The sequence below is a fragment of the Acyrthosiphon pisum genome, chromosome A1, assembly GCF_005508785.2.
Source record: "Acyrthosiphon pisum isolate AL4f chromosome A1, pea_aphid_22Mar2018_4r6ur, whole genome shotgun sequence".
NCBI lineage: Eukaryota > Metazoa > Arthropoda > Insecta > Hemiptera > Aphididae > Acyrthosiphon > Acyrthosiphon pisum.
Genome location: NC_042494.1, coordinates 23,627,610 through 23,628,456, shown reverse-complemented (window position 1 = coordinate 23,628,456; position 847 = coordinate 23,627,610).

Sequence of the window (847 nt, the reverse complement as noted above, 5' to 3'; positions counted from 1 at the left end):
AAAAGAAACCTACACGATTGAGCATAAAAAACTCTTCAACGTTGCCATTTTACATTTTAAGCTATATTATAATATTATACAAAAATATTTATTTAAATAATCATAATAATTCAAAATATAACATATCAATTAATATTCTTTCATAGTCTATGAAATAGTCACATTTTATAAATCAGAAATCTGTTTGATAATAATAATAATAATAATAATAATAATAGTTATGAAAATAATAAAATCAAAACATAGTATGAATTAAAAACTCCATTGTTTATAAGTCAAGAATACTACAGAGTATGGGTGATCGAACACTGATATTATTTGTATAATAATTTTTGAATTGTATCTTAATTTATTATTCTATATTTTCTTCCAATTTTAAATGTTTAAACGTCGGAACTTTAATGCTCCGTTACGGAGCCTCCGTAACTAATTTATTAATCGGTAACATTGTCGATAAAGCTGGGCTCAGCTCACGGCTCGCGTCTGATATATCAAAATAATACGTGAAAATAATAAATTACAAAATTTCGACCACGTGAATGTGGAAACATCGCATAAAATATTCTATGCTCTATTATGTTATGCTCAATCGTGCTTTACCGTACTCAACTTACGAAATAATTTACGAAAAATACAAACTATATATCATACAAACAAATTTAATATGTATTTATATAATATAATAACAATAGACATTTTAAGGAATGTGTAATTATAATTTCTAATAAAATTAATAACATATAGATACACAGTATATTAACACCTAACCTGTAGTGTATATTATAATATATTAATATATGAAAAAAACGTGAAAAAAAAATGCAAAAAATTTCGAGATATTGGGCGG